Here is a 19,610-nt window from a genome sequence, read left to right as displayed (position 1 = left end):
GAGATCAATCAGGGCTTCCTGGGGTTGTGCTCAGACCTGCAAGCCCTCACACCGGCATTGACCTCAGGTGATCAGTGTCAGTGTGGGAGATGGATTGGGCACCCAGTATCCCAGCTAGGTGCCAGTCCATCAGTGGTGAGCAGGGTGGTCCGAAGCAACGTTATGTTGGTGCACGAGCTGCCTGTTGCCTCTGCGGGCTCCTCTCAGGGTGCTCCGGATGAGAGTAGCAGCTCCTCCACCCCTCTGCCAGCGACCGTAGCATTCAATGAGGTTGCGGCGACTAGGGAGATGCCAACCGTGCCACTGGCTGCTCCCTCCCAGGCGGGGCCATCAAAGGCTCCACAGGCCAGAGGACGCCTGCCAAGGTCATTGAGGCTAACAGGACAGCAGAGTGAGCAGGCTGTCTCCAATGCCGGTGCCAGCAAGCCAGCTGGTGCTTCATTACTTCTGCAGGTGGACGGGAACCCATGATGTTATGAGTGGCTTCTCTGTCATTGAGCTTTATTGACAAGGCACATAGTTAATTTTCCTAACCAGGCAGATGTTGCTCTCAGGTGTCGAGTATGCAGCCTGCAGCCCTGGCTTGTGCTGGAGGTTCATCTTTGGTGGGCTAGCTGAAGGATCGTTGGATCAAAGCCTCCCAGGTGTCCCTGCCTCCCTGGAGCTATCCCCTCAGTGTTCTCCTGAGCGTGCTCATCTTTGGACTCACTACTAGACTCATTATCTGCAGCCAGAGCATCTGCATCTACATCTTCTTCCTCTACTGTGTTCACCCTTTCCAGTGCCAGACTCTGGAGAGCACAGCATGCAACCACTATCAATGACACATGATCTGGGGGAGTATTGCAGTGCACTCTCTGAACGGTCCAGGCATCGGAAGTGCATCCTGAGAAGACCGATGGTTCTCTCCACCACAGCCCTTGTGGAGGCATGGCTCCTATTGTACCGCTGCTCAGCTTCTGTTCTTGGATGGTGGAGAGGCGTCATGAGCCACCTTCTGAGGGGATACCCCTTGTCACCCAGCAGCCATCCATCCAGCCGGGCTGGAAGCACTGAAGAATCCCGGCACCTGGGAGGGTCTGAGGATGTGGGCGTCATGGGAGCTGCCTGGGTACCTTGCACAGACTTTAAGAGTCAGCATCCTGTGGTCACACACTATCTGCACATTCATGGAGTGGAATCCCTTCCTGTTGACGAAGGCACCGGGCTCACCTACTGGCGCCTTGATAGCCACATGTGTACAGTCGATTGCACCCTGGACATGGGGGAACCAGAAATCATTGCGAAGCCTCTGGCTCACTCTGTCTGGCTGGCCTCATCTGTGCGTTAGTGAATGAAAGTCAATGCACATCTGAACAGAGCATCTGTCACCTGCTTGACACAATGTGGACAGCTGACTGGGGGACTCCGCAAAGATCACTCATTGAGTCCTGGAAAGAACTGGAGGCATAGAAGTTGAGAGGCACTGTGACCTTCAGAGCCACTGGCATGAGGTGTCCGTCCATACAGTTGGAGCTGATCTCATGGCCAATATCCTGACAAAAGGAAGTCACTGCCTCCCTTGAGAGACGGAGCCTCCTTCGGCACTGAATGTCAGACATATTGAGTCAGCTGCATCGCTGCCTGTAAACCCTGGCAGCAGGATAGTTGCATCTTCTGCGGCCCCTTCCGCCTTGCACTTCCTGTTGGACCTATGCCCCTTGTGGTGGCACCTGTCCTCCCATAGGTGGCTCCCCTGGAGGCTGAATATGGACTCCTGGCCTCCTCCCTCTTCTGGCCCTCTCTTCCCCCTTAGAGCAGGTGCCTCCAGTGGAGAGCACAACTCCCATTCCCAGGATAAGGGAAGGCTGCCTGAAAGTTGTAAGGCCCCAAGAATAATGTTTACCCCAGAGTCCTGACCTGAAGCCTGTTATTCCTGTAAAAGCAGCTCTGAAGAGAATTGAAGTTCTCCTGTTCACACAAGCAAGTAGAAGTAAGTTTGAAAAGTAACAACTTGCATTCGCGAGCCCACTCACCCCTCTTATCCTGCCCATGGATGAGGTTTTTATAAACGTGGCCCACCCACCTGCCCATAGCGCCCATGCAACACACTGAAAATCGCACGGGCTGCTAGAAATCGCTGTCCATTACTGTCTCAAGGGCCTTAACTGGCCTGTTAATTAATGGCGGGCATGCCTTGGATTTCATACTGGGCCCGCCCTGCGAAATATCGCGATGGTGCACGAGGATGTCGGGACGCTTGCCCGACATCATCATGGGTCATTTTATGCATCGGTGTGTCGGGCCCGTCCCCACACGTCGACAGCAAAATTATGCCCATAAAGTTTCCAAGGGGTTTGGCAGTGTAAATGCTGAGATGATGATTCCTCTGGTTGGCATTCTACAATTAGGGGTCTCAAACTCAGAATAAGGAGTCAACTATTTCAGACTGTGATGGAGAAAGATTTCTTCGTTTAAAGAGTTGTAAACCTTTGGAATTTTCTACCCCAGAGAGCTATGGATACTCAAGTTCAAGTCAGAGATCAATAGATTCCTGGACACTAAGGGAATCAGGCATATGGGGAAGCGCAGGAAGGTATAGCTAAGATGGAAATTCAGCTATGATCTTCTTGAATGGTAGAGCTGGCTCAATGGGCTGAACAGCTTATTCTTGCTCCTATTTCTTACGTTCTCATGTGCCCTGAGCCCCATGCACCCCCCTTCATCTGACTTATCAGGCGGGAAACCTGATTTGTTACTGCATCGACTTGAATTATTATGATGAGGCCTGAGGATAAATATAGTTTGGTCCTCAGGTCTCTCAGTTTTGGCATGCAGTCACAATGCACTGCTGGAATCACGCCCGGTTTTGAGTGCTGCCAAATTTCAAGGCCTTAGTCTCTTCATCTTCCCAGTAACTGATGTTCTGAATTTTTAATTTTCATTGTAGAGATAAAGAAGGACTATTTCTACAGCCAAACATTGTTATCACTGGTACTTTATAGATGCACCCAGTTTGCTGTTGATATTTATATCTGTACAGTGTACAGCTATTAATGAATGGTTGGCATTTTCTATTCATAAATTAAATTGGTACTAAAAGTTCAATGTTGGTAGTTGATCCATTTGTGTCACTCCTATTAGTTCACAATTGGTATTTGATATGATCTTGCACCATACTTGCTAGCATCACTGATTATACATTTAAATTATTGATAACTGTATTTTGACCAGGCTGTCACATTTAATTTGTGAGCTGGAGACAAGTTCCAAAGTCTTCCTTCCCAAAAACCCTCATGCCCTAGTGTTTGTTTTTTAAAGTGTGAGAAAAAAAAATCAGTAATAATTTAAATTTTGCTCCACTTGAGACATGAATACTTTGTAGTCAATAATATTTTACTTTCAAAATACAACATTTATTTCAACAAAATATACATTGATTACATAGTTCAAATGATAGAAAATATTTAATTGTTTAGAGGAAAAATCCTTAAATATAAGATCCAGCCTCAAACACACCAATGAGAACAAACCTTTCTGATGCCATTAAAACAGCCCAAAAAAGTAGCCATGCTTCAGTTGTTGTGTAAAACAATGTCGCTCTATGTGAAGCACATACATATTCCGATTAGCTCATTACCAAATAGTATACAATCAGGCAAATTGTCAGGAAAATTCAGTTTATATGTTTTAGAGTACAAAGACAATTCAGTGCATGAATGGTTAAAGTAGCTGTGCAGATTCTATAGTGCCCAATTCAGGAACTACATAAAAGCATCCATTCAGAAACTCTAAAGGATATAACACATCTGCTCGAATACAATCATCCATTGCTTTAAAATGTTGGCTAAAAACAGTTTGATTATACAGGAAACCTTTCCTGAAATCCAGGCCTACAACCATAGAAACCACATTTTCAAACTTGACAAAGTATTTTTAAGCACTGCCATTGTTAATATTTCAAAACACTTCTTGGAAGTCTGTGCAGAGCAAATATGTTGAAGGAGAGGTTTTGTAGATCACCATTCCAGCACTTCAGATCCTGGTCTATGCACGCCAACACCAAAAGATCTACTGCTTTTTATTTGCACTAATTTATGTTGTTATTTAGTTTGACTGTTTACGGTGACAGCACGATAAACAAATTTCAATCTCAATTGGGACTTAATAATTGCTTATAATGCCAAGATTTTAACATAACCCGTATTCTAAATGTTTTGGAAGGCATAAGGACTGTCAGGATATTATTATAGTTCGGGGAAAAAAATATTAAAGGGGTCTACTCCCCACAGTGCTCCCTTGTATGTCAACCATGGTTCAACTGGTATTACTCTCACTCCTGAGTCAGAAGGTTCTGGGTTCAAGTTCCAGACTTGAGCACAAAAATCAAGGCTGACACTCCAGTGTAATACTGAGGGAATGCTGTACTGTTGTTTGGATGGGACATTAAACTGAGGCCCTGTCTGCCCACTCTAGTGGACATAAGAGGTCCCATTATACTAATTCAAAGAAGCACAGGGGTGGTTATCCCTGCTGTCTTGGTCAATATTTACCCCTCAATCAACATCACCATAAAAAATATGGATTAGGTGGTCATTATCATGTTGCTGTTTGTGAGAGCTTGCTGTGTATGAATGGGCAGCTGCGGTTCCTCCACTATAACAGTGCCTACACTTCAAAAATCTTGCATTGGCTGTGAATCGCTCTTGGATGTCCTGAGGCCATATAAGGCACTATATAAATGCAAGTCCGGTTTGCTTCTTTATCTAGAGTGGAAAGATTTTGACTTTGTGTAAAACAGGTGATAGGCAAATCCACAGCCATTTTAAGTCAATAAAAATAAAAGTCGAAAGAGATGTAGAATGGGCTGCAACTCAACTATCACCTGTTTTACACTATTGCACAGCCAAAATCAAACCCTGAATCTGAATAAAATGCTGTTCCTGACAGCAGGTGATCATTATTTTATGTAAATGTCAAAAATGTGTTGGGATTTACAACTGTTAGCTCCCAGCAGCTAGTAATCATTAAACTTTTGTTAAAAAAAACTGTCTCTATGGGAAGAAGAAATGTGTAGCCAGAGTGAAAGAAACGTCCTGTGTAATGGAGGAAGGTTATGGAGGAAAGCCAATCAGGTGAGGCTGAACTGGAGATATATAGGGCACCCACCCAATTATACCCCCACAACAGTGGATACAGGCAGGGACACTCCTAGCTGTGTGTTGCCCAAAGAGAATGAGGAGGACAATGCTTTGTTGGCTACTGGAAGGACCTGATGATGAAACAAGGTGGTAGGTGACTCCTGTGGTGCATAAACACTGACATGGACCAATTGGGTCAACTGGCTTATTCCTGTGCTGTAAATTCTATGTGGTTCTGTGGGATATACACAGCAAACTGACGCAGGATTTTTTTTTTGATTCCAGCATCTAGACACTGCATCAACAGTTCTTTGTACTCTGTGTCTCTTCCTGTCACTAACCTGCCATTATCTACAACACCTCCTCTGTGCACCTCAAAGCATGCAGTTCTCAAACGTTGCAGCAGATAAAAGCAACAAGGAATAAACATCAATTTTTCAGGGCAATAAGTTTTTAGTGAGCAAGTAGAGCATCTCATAAAATTTGTGGGCAGTGTGCCTGCAATTATCCAATAGCAACTTACTGCAATAGGAACAGGAGAAGACCATTCAGCCCATCGAGCCTGCTCTGCCATTCAATATGATCATGGCTGATCGAACACTTCAATGACTTTTACCCACACTATCCCCATAACCCTTTTCATTATTGTTAATCAGAAACATATCAATCTCTACCTTAAACATATTCAATGACTGAGCTTCCACAGCCCTCTGGGGTAGAGAATTCCAAAGATTCGCGACCCTCTGAGTAAAGAAATTTCTCCTCATCTTGGTCCTAAGTGACTGCCCCCTTATTTTGAAATTGTATCAGCTGGTTCTAGACTCCCCAATCAGGGGAATCAGCTTACCTACATCTACCCTGCCTATCCCTTTAAGTATTTTGTAGGTTTCAATGAGATCACCCCTCATTCTTTGAAACTCTAGAAAATACAGGCCCAGTTTCCCCAGTCTCTCTTCATAAGACAGTCCCACCATACTCAGAAGTCTGGTGAACCTTCGTTGCACTCCCTCTATGGCAATAACATCCTTCTGGAGGTAAGGGGACCAAAACTGCACTTAATACTCCAGGTGAGGTCTAACCAAGCTTCTATACAATTGAAGCAAGACTTCGTTACTCCTGTACCCAATAAAGGCCTGCCCAGCGTGACGCGAACTGGGAAGCGCTCAGCGCTATCTCCTCGGGCAGGGGGAGGAGGGAGAGTCAGGACCTGTGCTTTTTAATGCATCCGTCTCAGGGAGATTAATTTCATTACCAAAAATTGAAAAAAAAATAGGAAAAATTATTCAGACATGTCCCCTCATATGACAGTGTCACATGAGCTGGGACATGTCAATGAACTTTAATAAAAATTTTTATTTGATTAATAAACCCTTCATGAAATCTCATCCCGCCCGTGGATGAAGTTTCATGAGAAATATGAAGGCTCCCTGGGCTCTTAGCCTGCTCGCCAATCTTAAGGTTGGACGGGCGGCTCAGACAATCAGCTCAATTTGTTGATAAATGGCCTTAATAGGCCTTTGACGGTTTGGCCGGCGTGCAGCTGACTCCGGTGTGTGCCCACTGAACTGAAGATCGGAATGACGCGCAGTGACGTTGGGACTCACGCCTGATGTCACCATGCGTCATTTTAGTGTTGGCGTGTGGCGCCCACCCCCGCATACCAACCAGAAAATTCTGCCCAATAAGATGAGAAGAATGAACAGAAGGTTATCATAAGCCCTGAGCTGGGGCCAGTCCTCCTGCAGTTGTAGAGTTTTTCCTAATTTGACTACACAACAAATAAAAAATCTGTGTTTATATTATAACGAGCCAGAATTTGCTGTCAAATAACAATGAGGGCAATAGCATCCAATGTTATTTATGTGCAAATAGTTCAAATTTCAAGCAAGAAGCAGATGTGCAGTTAATCACAGATATCCAAAAATTGATATCTGAGATGCTCTGCTCCACCATTAACTTAGCAAAAGCAGTATCTGCTGACTGGCTTACCACTGAAATGCATTGAACAGCGTAAAGTTCTTCAAAGAAATCTGCCCACAAAGAAATAAAGATCCCTGTGGCATGGATTTCTGCTTTCCTACATTGGTTTGAATCTGAAGCCACATAAAGGGATCTGCACGTGTCCAGCAAAAGTGAAATCATCCAGCAGGGTAAGCAGCCAATTACATTGAAGTATTCTCAGGGACAGCAAGCAAGGAAGTAAAATGCACCGCCGATCCTTCACTTTTCATTAAATCTTACAGAAAGCAAAATGAATGACTGGGAAATGCATATAAGGTGAAAGCTGAAAGTTCACAAACAATCTTTAAAAAATAATTATTATTTTAAAGATATGTGGAATATTTTATCATAATGGCAAGATTCAACATTTCACAAATATCAAACAAGCATTTCAAGGCATAGAGCTTTTTCAGTAGTAATTATGAAGTTAGTATGCCGTTACAAACCAAGTTACGCCTCATTCAATTTCTATTGATTACAGTCTGTGGGGACTTCAACAGTGCACCCTATGGAGAAGCATAGAATCGCTGACAGCAACTTCTGGATTTCTGCACTTAACTGCGCATGTGTGGATTCCAGAGGTTGCTGTCAATTTCAAAGTTATTCTATAACTACTACCATAAAATCTGGACCTATGAATTCACCCACCTTAATTAACACTTCCTTCTCTGTCCTGACGCTATTAATTTCACAATCCTTCAATCTGATTAGTGAAGGAGACATGCAATTGTTTGTCTAGATTCCCCCACTGCAACATTATCAGCTCATACTTTCAGCAATACACCATGCAAAAAATCTAAAAACCTGAAAATACAAAGACAAGTTTAACTAACAGCAGAAATCATTAAGATACCCACTTGAAGATATAATGACCATTTTTGAGTGGTTTCTGAGTGACTCAGTGTTCTAACACTCTCCTGAATTGTGTCTTGTAGGTGGTAGAAGGGAGAGGTGCAATGCTTGCTGCAGGATACCCAGCAAGACCATATCTGGTCTGCTCTAGTGGCCGTGCCATTTAAATGGTTAACCCAGTTGAGCTTCAGGCTAATAATGACTCTGCAGAATATTGAGGTTAAGAGACTCAGCAGCTGCCAGTGAACATGAAGGAGAGGTGGTTAAACTATCTCTCTTGTTGGAGGTGGCCATTCCTTGACACAAATATTACTTAACGCTTATCATCCCAAACCAGGCTGGTTATAGCTCCTGCACTACGTGATGCAGACCTATCCAAAGTTGGGCCCCCTTAAACATGGACTCTGGGTTAAACTACAGGGTGAGGAAAAAAGTATTTTGTGCAGTGGATGGTGCAGATGGAAGGTATCAGTTAGGGCTGTCTTGTCAGGACATTACCAAGCATCCTTAATATTTTTCATCTTGTTCATTACTGACATTAGGACACTCAAGTTGTGGAGTGAACACTATTGTGTATTTAACAGCAATGTCTGTGGGCATATAAAATGAGATATGCAAACGTAATGGTTTTAAGCACTGCCATGGCTTATATCTCAAATAATTTTATATCTGTGAAATGGATAAATATATGCTCAAAGTCAAACTTACAGGGCAGGTTCCCAGTAATATGGAATGCTCTACTTATGAAAACATTGACTGTCTTCTCAGAAACATTTTCAACTATTTGCGTTTAATTATTTGAATAATATAATTCCAATTTTAAGTCATGACCCATTAAATAGAATACATCAAAGAAAACATGATAAGTGTAAAAACACAACAAAAGATTTAAAGAAACCTTTCTGAAGGGATTAAGTTCCTTCATGTTAGTAAGAATGCAATAATTGCTGTGAACTGTGCACTAATTGAATATTATGCCAGCAATATTAGGTTAACTGCTGAACCATCAACTGCATTAATATGAAAATGAAAAATACAATTTCAGAATTCAGATTTCATTTTCTTTGCTTCATGCATTTTATTCACTTCCAGGGACTAAGCATCATTTGCTGTGAAAGGTACCACATGAATCAGTGGAGCACTCCTTCTGCTAGAAATGTAATAAAGGCTGGGGTTTTCTGATGCTGCCAAAAGTCAATAGACTTTTGCTTGGCTCACCCAATTTTTTCATTCCTGCCTGCAACGGGTCTCGCTGTGGGCTGGACTAGAAAATTCCAGCCAAAGTCACAATGGACATTGGAAAACATTATACAGATAATTCTATCAAGGATGAAGGGCACAGAATCGGGAAGTTATAATATAAAATAATGGGACAAATGTTACTGTCTCTCTCCTGCAGGTTTGTAGATGGGGGAAGGGGCACCCATAAAATTCCCAGGTGACCTTCCTGCTGCCCTCCTGCCCGCCCTGAACAGTCCATAATTTTCCATCGGACAGGCAGAGCCTGGGCACCCTGCCCACACTCGCCCCAACTGAGTTCCTTAACTGGCTAATTATTGACTGCTCAAGGGCTGTTTCCCACCCGGCCTCAATTTTGAGGCTGGTGGGAGTGGATCAGGAGCGGTTGGGGCGGGGGGGGGGGTGGGGGGTCAGGGGGGAGGGAGTAGGGGTGGGGGGCTGGTGGGTAGGGGTGTTGGTGTTGGTGGTGGTGGTGGCGGGGGGTCCCAGCAGGTCACCCTGGTTGGGACTCAGGCCTCCCTCAAATGCTCTCTTTCAACAAAGGGCACCCCCCGCCCACCCCCAAGGCCTGCTCCCCGTGGGTGCTCCTTTCCCTGTCCTGTCCCCAGCCTCTCCATAAAGACACCCACCATCCTCTCCATATCTCTAGCTTCACCTTCCCTCTCTGCCATGAGAGCATCCCCATTTACCTGATCATGGACTCCAGGACTGCTTGTAGCTCCAGTCCTGGCTACTATTGCCAATGGTGTTGCTGGGGCTATCAGACTGCCAGCAGCTCTCTGAGGTGAGGCTTGCTCCTGAGTGAAGTCCCATCTCCAGCCAACCTAATGCTTCTTGGAGCGTTAAATGGCTATGGAGCTGCTGTGAATGATGGGGTGCATTCTCCACCAACTTTGCAAGACAGGAGGCAGGTTACCCCACCATCTGAAAAATGGAACAGTACAATAGGGGTACTTCAGTGGACAAAGGAAGAAATGCAGGAGGTCGTTGGAGCATACATCTGGGCACCGGATGCCCAGGTAAGTTCAAGGGATGCCAGGGTGGGGAGAGTGGGGAAGGACTGGGGGGCATAACGGGAGTGATCAAGGTCTTAGGGGAGAGGCATGGGGGGAAGGAGGTCCAGAGGCCACCAGACCTTAAGTGGGGGGGTTTGCATCCCAGAAGGAGACTTCTGATGGAGGCAACCCACTCCCTCACTTCGCACCTGGATCAAACTCTATTCTTTATTGGGGGCTTCCCCCATGGACTTTCAATCCTCTCACCAGCCTAACAATTTAGACTAGGTGGGAAACAGCCCTTAATGGCCACTTAAGGGCCTCAATTGGGGTGAGGGTTGGCTTCTCATCCGAAGCATTGCCCCCTCCCCGCCCCTGCCAGCGAAAAATCGCTGTGTGATCGAGGAACACGGAGGGAATCCCGACCCTGCAATTTCACGCTCCCCTCCCCCATCTAAGAACCCGCTGTTGGAGGAGCATAAAACGCTAATGTTAATATTTTAATTGTCAGTGAAAAACACATTGGGCAGGGCTTTCGGGTCACCGGGCGAGTATGGCAGGCGGGGCCATGAGTGTTTGGGAAATGGTCCACCGCCTGCCATTGGTCCCTGACCGCGATTTCATGCTGGCTGGCCAATTAACGGCCAGCCTGTGGGAAAGGTGCGCTGGAAGGTTCAGCGGTGCCGGGGTGGGGGTGGGAGGAGAGCAAGGGCTGAAGTCTTGCACAGGCGCAGGGTAGTGCCCAATGAAAGCTCCCTGAAGGCAGAGAGCTGCCTCAGGGAGCTGGAGAATTTTAAAAACAAAAATAAAGTGTGGAAAATCTGAAAAAAATGTGGCCACCTCACTCACAATAACATAAACATAATAAAAATTAGATCAAAACATTTTTAACTTTTAAAAATTAATGTCGGAAACCTCATCCCACCCATGGATGAGGTTTCCTCAAAAATGCAAAAGCCGCCTGGTTGATTCGCCAGCCTGCCAACCGTAAAGTCGGACGGGCAGGGAAAAATCTATCTTAATTAATACTTTAGTGGCCTTAATAGGCCTGTTAGTTGGTGGCGGGGCGCTGCCAACACTCACATGTGCCCGCAGACTGAAATATCGCACAAGTGCGCAATGATATTAGGCCGCTCGCCCGGCAACATCACACGCTATTTTACACCCAATCAGGTTGGGCGCGCGCCTGCCCAGGGGACATAAAATTCTGCCCATTATTTTGTTCTTATGTAAGCATATTCCATTCAATTCCAAGAATCAAGAGGTCATTATTTAAAGATAATCAGTGCAGGAAGCAACTGCATCTGTGTGTTCCTTTAAGATAAAAGCTGTGTTTTTCTCATCTGAAATTATTTAGATGGCTCAGTTTGTGAAATATTTTGCCCTTAAAAAATGCAACAGTGGTGTATCATGGCATAAGTGCTAAGCTGGCATCCTCTTGTACCGCTGATGCTGATTGGCCAGAAATTCACAGGGTTGTGGCAAGCTCCTCCATTTGTTTAGCATCAGGAAGCACATATCATGGTATCCAGCAGAGCAGGAGAAATTATCATGAGGAATGAGGAGGTGACAGAGACATTGAACAAGTATTTTGTATCTACCTTCAGAGCAGAAAACACATATTACATATCAGAAATAGAAGGTAACCTGGGGCTTAAATATTAGGAACTTGGGCCTGGGTTTTTCCTATGGCGGGTGGGCTGGGCGGGAGTAGGCGGGGTTGGGCACAGAGACGATTGCCACCCGCATGTGTGCACAAAAGAACGCAGAAATCTCCCTGAGGCACGGAGCTGCCTCAGGGAGATTGAATAGATAATAAAACAGTTCAATGAATTATGTAAAAATGTATTTAAACATGTCCCCTCAGTTGCGACATGTTTGTAAAGGTGTGGGAATGTAGTTATTTTATAAAACCTTCAGGAAACTTCATCCTGCCCATAGATGAGGTTTCCTGAAAAACGTGAAGGCCGCTTGGGCTTTTCGCCTGCCCGCCAACCATACGGCTGGATGGGCAGTATTCTTACGTACTTTAATTAATCTATTAATGGCCTTAATAGGACCTTAACATTCCAGTGGGCACGCGGTTGACTCTGGCGCGTGCCCGCCAAATAAAGTATCGCATGTTGGTGTGTCGGGTCCGCCCCTGCACATCAACCAGAAGATTCTGCCCTCATGGTAATTATTATTAGCAGAGAAGAAGTATTGGAGAAACTGAAGGGACTAATATCCATCAAATCCACGGGGCCTTATGGCCTACATCCTAAGGTTCTGAAAGAGGTAGCTGCAGTGATAGTGGTTGCGCTGGTTATGATTCTCAATGATTTCCTAGGTTTTAGAATAGTCCCAGAAGTTTGGAAGTTAGCAAATATAATTCTGCTATTCAAGAAAGGAGGAAGAATGAAAATAAGGAACACTAAGCCAGTTAGCCTGACATCACTTGTTGGGAAAATGCTGGAATCTCTCATTAAAGAAGTCTTAATACTGCACTTCATAAAACATAGGGCCGAATCATCCCAGATTTGCACTAAGTGCAGAGTTGGTGTGAAGAATTACCTTTTACCCGCTGGCCCCAATGACAGGTTTTCGTGTCCCATGGTCTGCTTCCCGCTTCCTGCCTCATTAATTATGCACAGGAAACACGCCGTCTCGCTAGCGGGGCGGCCTCTGAATCACACACCACACCATTACCTCATCAATTTCTCATTCCGGGTGCCATATCTAAATTGCAGCCATGCACACAGCTCTCAACGCTTGCAGCCCAGGATTGCTCCAGTGAAGACATGGTCCTGCTGATTAAGAAGAGTCCAGTGACTCGTCACTGGAATGCCTTTTGGAGACCCGCTGTGATGTCCTCTCACCCCGCTCTGGCTGCAGGAGGTCTAGCAATCTCACCAATATACACATTGGAATTCATATAGCTCCACACGCTACAAGTTTGGCCTTATCAATGTTGGCCTCGTCTTTGTAAATAGGGCCCTAGCCATTTGCTCACCTTGAAGCTTGAGGCAGAAATAGAAAGCATCAAAGTTACCCTGCTTTCCTTAGCAGATTATTGTTTTGTGTGTAGCGTGCAAATTTGCAAATGGGCACTTTTGGACCTGAAAAGTGCCTGGTCCATCTCAAATTACCCTTGAAAGACTAAAAGCAAAATATTGCCCTTGGCAGGGGTGCTTGGTGGGGGCTAGCAGCGGTTGGGGGGCAGTGGGAGCTTGGGAAGCCGCCCACCACCCGCAAGCGGCAGCGCTGAGCACTGCATGTGCTGGGGAGGGGTAAGTGGGCGAGCGGGCTGACCTCTAAATTCGCACATGCGCGCAAATGAGCACTTCATAATCTTCCTGAGGCACAGAGTTGCCTCAGAGACATGAAGAGATATTAAGAAAAATAATTAAAAAAAATAAAAATGTAATGAAACATCGAGAAAAGAGCAAAATTTTTACCACACCGTCCCCTCCCCCCACCCTCACTAGGGCCATCTGTCACTTGTTCATCCTGCTTTCTACTCTTAATGTCACCATTAGCACCTCCTATAGTCAGTATCACCACCATTAACACCCCTTCAACCTTTTGTTTATGACATCTTTTGCAATCCCTCCTTTGCCTCTACCTATCACTGGCCTTCTATCCAGCTTCACCTGTCCCACAACCCTTAAACAGTATATATTTCACCACATTTCTACTTCCCTTTAGTTCTGAAGAAGAGTCATATGGACTCGAAACGTTAACTCTGTCTTTCCCTCCACAGATGCTGTCAGACTTGCTGAGTTTTTCCAGCAATTTTTGTTTTTGTTTCAGATTTCTAGCATCTGCAGTGTTGTGCTTTTATATTCAGGTCAATTGGTGTGTTTTCAAGCTCAATTGCCTGTGAATTATTCATTTTAAAATGGTGGGGGCTGCCAATTCTCTTTTATGGGGAACAGGTTGGGGGTGGCCTGGCAACACCTCGTGCAGAATTTTACTGCCCCTCCTCCCATTGGGATTTCCCGGTCCCACTGATGTCAATGGACTTTTGAATGACTAACTGCATTTTCTGGCCCTGCCCCCACTGTGACGGGGCTTTAAAATTTTACCCCTTGGGAGTTTCAGCAACGCATTTGTCAGTGGCTTTTTCATACAGCCACTGCATTTGTATCTGACCTCCAGGTTTCCCGACCATTTGGAGTGAGTGGGTGTGGTGAGGATCTGCAACAGTCTGCTTCAGTTTGAGTATGTAATGGGACCATGCAAGGATCAGAGTTCAATATGGTGGAAGTCTTCGGACAGAGCCAGGGCTGCAGAAATGGAGGTTTCAGCGATGCCTCTTTGAACATGATGCTGCAGGGAGATTCTATTCACTGTAAACAGGAGGACAAAACCTTCTTCCAAAAACAGGGGTCAGTCAGTAGTGACTCAGGAGGTCAGCAGCAGGAGCATGGTGGCTAAGCTTCTGGATACAGTGCCGTAAGAGGTTCAGTAAGGACAGGAGAGATGAATGGCATTCCACATTCAACTATATCCCGATTTGCATTTCATCTTAACTCACTCTGCCTTTCCAAGCCTCCTACTGCATATCACTTCTCATACTAACATGCTTTCTTGGTGCACCCATTCCCTTCTGTCTGGGCATCTCCTCACATCCCCATCTAGCCACCCATTACTCACACTCACCCTTCCCTTAAAGCAATGCCACACCCATCCTTCACAGTTACCCTCCACAAATGTTTCATTCCATCCTTTCAATACAGGCCATTTCTCAAAGCCACAGGTCAATTATTTCCTGACTTACTGGAAAAGTTAGCACAGAACACCAGGGACAGGCAGAGAACAGGAGGTGGCCCTCCAGTCACCTTCACTTTGACAACTGCAGAGGAAGAGACTGGCCATGCGTAGCCATTGGAAATGGAGAGATGGAGGCCTCTTTGCTATACCTAGTGACACAATTAAGTATCACACAGCCACATAACAAACAACACTCACTTAGTCAGCAGAAATGAAAAATTACAGTGATCATTTAAAACATTCTTAATTTGTCAGTTTAATTCATGGATCTCATCCAGCGGAGGCCCTCAAATTCTTGGTTAGCACAGATCTGCAGATAGGCCATAAGAGGGAATTGGAGAAAGGGGCAGGGAAGTGGGGAATCTGTTCAAAGCCCTTCCACCTCTGGTCTCTTGTCGGTGTCCCCACCTTGCTCCCAGGTTTCAACATGCTGCTTCCTCTCCCGATAGCCGAGTCTCCCTTGTAGATTTCACCTGGCTTCCCAAACCCAGAGGCTGTTGGCCAAGAGTATCTGAGCAGTCAGAGCAGAGATATGAGCAGCATTCCTTTAGCTCTGTTGAAGCTGCAGGGGAAGCACCATGTAGGAGCAGGACTGAAAGGATTTGTAGTTGCATTCACTCGGGTTTTTAGTACAGTGTTGCATTGTCACATTTCAGTTTCATGTTTATATACCATTAAATTTATTTCAAAGCTCCATTGTTCCATTTTGCCCATTTTTGCCTGTTGTTCATCAAGTGGTCTTCTGCTTTGTGAGAATTATTATGGTAAGAGTTAACAATGAGGAATAGTGCCTTTGAGAGAGATGACATGCTGATTGTGGGACTGCTGGGGGCTAGAGGTGGCAGTGTGTTCAGCATTGACGTGTCAGATGGCTGAACAGCTCCTGATTAACTGAAGCGTGCCTGCACCAGGCCATCCTGGGAAGTTATGCATGCAGCTACTGGTGCCCTCCCTACATGCTGCTCCTCTTATTGCGTCTTCTCTTCCTCCTCCTCTGAAGAGACAGAGCACCCGGCACCATCCTCCTCCTAGAGCTCCAGTCTTTGCTGTTGTGTAACGTTGTGCATGCCACAGTAGATCACCAAATTCTGGGTGGTGTGCACTGAAGGTCATCCCATATCTGACCAGGCACCTGAAGCAAATCTTCAGCATCCCCCTTGGTTGTTCCACCACAGTTGGTGGTGAGGTGATTTTTATTGAGCCTTTCTTGGGCATCATTGTCTGGGCTCCTCAAAGCTGTCATCAACCTGTCTTCAGAGGGGTAACTGTTGTCTCATGAAACCCCAAGGAGACTGAATCAGGTCAGCGACTCACAAAAATTAAAGTAAACAAAATAACAGTGATGAAGAAAATAATGGCACTAAATAGTAACAAATGCACAGCTTGACAGTTCCCATCCCAGGGTTTTACAGGGAGTGGGTGAGAACAATGGAAATGCCCTAACTATAAATTTCCAAAGTTCTCTGGGCTCGGGAATGAATCCTTTGCATTAGAAATTGCACAATTCATTGCACTAATTAAGGAAGACAACAAAGAGAATCCAGGCAATTCTCCCAGATTTGCACTGTGTGTTAGTGGTCAGGTAAAATGATGTTTTACCCATCGTCTGAGATGGTGAGTTTTCACGCTGTATCATCACAAATCCACTATGTTATTTATGCATTCCCCGGAAACATGCCATTTCCATGGAGGGCGGGCTCTCATTCACCCTCCCGCCATCACCCCACCGCTGCATCACACTGGGAGCCCTGTTTAAGGTCCAGCCACAAGCACACGCCTCAATGCTTTCAGACCACCACGGAAGACATGGCACTGAAACTGAAGAAGACTGCAGCCCCGAGGTTAAGTGACATGTCCCTCGAGTGCCTTTTGGATGCCATGGAGGCCTGCCGGGATGTCCTCTACCCTTGCCCATACCACGGGATGGGCAGCAACAGCACTAAGCTGGCTTTGGAGGCGATGGCAGCAGTGGTCAGCGCCAATGTCCTTCAAAAAAGGACAGTCACCCAGTGCCACAAGAGGATGAATTATCTCCTCCGTTCCGCCAGGGTAAGTCACTCTTCTCATCACTCTCAACTCACACACTCACAAACCCATCACACATCCACAGAGCCCTCACTCACTGCCAGTTCAAGGGACATCACCATTCACTCTCTCACACTCACTGTAATTGTCCTCATCCTGTCCATGGGACCACACACCACCCACACAGGCTAGGTATACTTATCATCTGGCCTGGCAGGTGTTCTGCTTACACTGTCTCCATCTCTATTCATGCAGGACAAGCTGGCACACAAGAGGGAGAGGTCACAGATGGTGGAATGCTCAAAAACAAGGCCCTCATGGACTTTGAAAACAGAGCCATCCAGCTGGCCGGCGAGGGTTTGTTAACGGTGAGGTCAGCGGTGCTCTACCAATTTAGGATCCAGCAGTGCAACATCCATCAGACAACAACAAAAATTGCTGGAAAAACTCAGCAGGTCTGACAACATCGGTGGAGAGGAAGACAGAGTTAACGTTTCGAGTCCGTTTGAGGTCATGCCTGACAAATCTGTTAGGATTCTTTGAGGAGGTAACAAGTAGGTTAGACAAAGGAGAGCCAATGGGTGTTATCTACTTGGACTTCCAGAAGGCCTTTGACAAGGTGCCGCACAGGAGGCTGCTCAGTAAGATAGGAGCCCATGGTGTTAGAGGCAAGGTACTAGCATGGATAGGAGATTGGCTGTTTGGCAGGAGGCAGAGAGTGGGGATAAGAGGGTCCTTCTCAGGATGGTGGCCAGTGACTAATGGAGTTCCGCAGGGGTCAGTGTTGGGACCACAACTTTTCACTTTATACATTAATGATCTAGATGAAGGAACTGAGCGCAGCCTGGCTAAGTTTGCAGATGATACAAAGATAGGTAGAGGGACAGGTAGTATTGAGGAGGCGGGGAGGCTGCAGAAGGATTTGGACAGGTTAGGAGAATGGGCAAAGAAGTGGCAGATGGAATACAATGTGGGGAAATGTGAGGTCATGCACTTTGGTAGGAAGAATAGAGACATAGACTATTTTCTAAGTCAGAAATCTGGATTGCAAAGGGACTTGGGAGTCCTAGTCCAGGATTCTCTTAAGGTTAACTTGCAGGTTGAGTTGGTAGTTAGGAAGGCAAATGCAATGTTGGCATTTATTTTGAGAGGACTAGAATATAAAAGCAGGGATGTGCTGCTGAGTCTTTATAAGGCTCTGGTCAGATCACTTTTTGAATATTGTGAGCAATTTTGGGCCCCGTATCTCAGGAAGGATGATCTGGCCCTGGAGAGGGTCCAAAGGAGGTTCACGAGAACGATCTCAGGAATGAAAGGCTTAACATATGAGGAATGTTTGAGGACTCTGGGTTTCTACTCGATGGAGTTTAGAAGAATGAGGGGGGATCTGATTGAAACTTACAGAATACTGAAAGGCCTGGATAGAGTGGACGTGGGGAAGATGTTTCCATTAGTAGGAGAGACTAGGACCTGAGGGCACAGCCTCAGAGTAAAGGGAAGACCTTTTAGAACAGAGATGAGGAGAAACTTCTTTAGCCAGAGAGTGGTGAATCTATGGAATTCATTGCCACAGAAGGCTGTGGAGGCCAGGTCATTGAATGTATTTAAGACTGAGATAGATAGGTTCTTGATTGGTAAGCGGATCAAAAGTTATGGGGAGAAGGTGGGAGGATGGGGTTGAGAAACTTATCAGCCATGATTGAATGGCGGAGCAGACTCGATGGGCCGAATGGCCTATTTTCTGCTCCTATGTCTTATGGTCATATGGAACCATTAGCTCTCTCTTCCTCTCCACAGATGATCTCAGACCTGCTGAGTTTTTCCAGTAATTTTTGTTTTGTTTCACATTTCCAGCATCCGCAGTATTTTGCTTTTATCCATCAGACAACCCTATTGTGAGTGACGTGTCCTGTTTCACAGGCCACTGCCATGCACTAATTGTCTCCCCTTGCTTTCACAGGCACATCTGCCAAACAGCCGTCAGAATCCATGACCCAGGGCCTCCAATCAAGCCCTGAAGAAACCTCTGAAGCGGTATTTGGAGGCACCCTCCCTGAAGTCCCATCACAGCACTCATCCACACCCTCCACCGGCGCAGATACACACACCTCAGCAGGAGCTAGCTTTAGAGTAGCCTCGGGATCACAACCTGGTGATTGTTCTGTTCCACAGCAGGTGAAGGCAGGGACTTCCCAGGTGCCCGGCACTCAGGGGACTGCTGGAGGCCAGAACTTTGCTGAGTCTGAGTCAGATGACAAGCCTTTGGTGTTGGTCATGTTACAATTGCTGGAGCTGCAAAGGCAAGCTCAGGAACATCAGGAAGGGATGTCCGCTGCACTCCTCAGATTGCACAGCATGATGGAGGAGTCTGTTCGCCTTCAGTGTGAAGTGATAGCACCGGCATGCCAACGTACCGACGTCAACATTGGTTGGGTGGCGGCCGCCATGGAGACCTTGGTCCAGGACTTCACTCCTGCACTGCTGCGCCAACTCAGCTCCATCTCTGATGCCATAGTTGGTCTCCAACAGTGTGTAGGCTAGAGGGGTGCCGGGCAGCTCGATCTCACTCCAGCTTCCCCTTCTCCTCAAGAAGTCAGTCCGGGGCCCTTGGGCGTCCATAGGG

The sequence above is a fragment of the Carcharodon carcharias genome, chromosome 3 (assembly GCF_017639515.1).
Source record: "Carcharodon carcharias isolate sCarCar2 chromosome 3, sCarCar2.pri, whole genome shotgun sequence".
Taxonomy (NCBI): Eukaryota; Metazoa; Chordata; class Chondrichthyes; order Lamniformes; family Lamnidae; genus Carcharodon; species Carcharodon carcharias.
The sequence above is the reverse complement of the archived record's forward strand: the minus strand, read 5'-3'. Positions refer to the sequence as shown.